The sequence below is a fragment of the Corvus brachyrhynchos genome, unplaced genomic scaffold (assembly GCF_000691975.1).
Source record: "Corvus brachyrhynchos isolate BGI_N302 unplaced genomic scaffold, ASM69197v1 scaffold875, whole genome shotgun sequence".
In the NCBI taxonomy this organism is placed as follows: Eukaryota; Metazoa; Chordata; class Aves; order Passeriformes; family Corvidae; genus Corvus; species Corvus brachyrhynchos.
This window is the reverse complement of record NW_008238107.1, coordinates 94,127-94,344: the sequence shown is the minus strand read 5'-3', so window position 1 is coordinate 94,344 and position 218 is coordinate 94,127. Positions and strand designations below refer to the sequence as shown.

At 52.3% G+C, this 218-nt stretch overlaps 1 protein-coding gene across 1 annotated transcript in view; it reads left to right on the top strand.

Annotated features, from left to right (window-relative positions):
- The window catches only part of EIF4B (eukaryotic translation initiation factor 4B), a gene marked incomplete at its 5' end in the record, with an annotated part of 7,333 nt that overhangs the window by 365 nt on the left and 6,750 nt on the right, over positions 1–218 (top strand). The window lies entirely within an intron of this gene.

Here is a 218-nt window from a genome sequence, read left to right as displayed (position 1 = left end):
ACTTTCTTTCCTGGCTCTGGGTCAGCATTCCCAGCTCCTGGAACATAATTCCTGCCTTTCAGATTGGCGTTCCCAGCTCCAGGATTGGCATTCCTAGCTGCCAGTGGCACCCACAACTGGAAAAATCCACTGGTTATTCTTTTTTAGGGGAATAATGAAGCTGGGAGAGCCATGCGAGTTCTCCTTAGGGATGATGACCGGCGAGGTGGGGGAGCAGG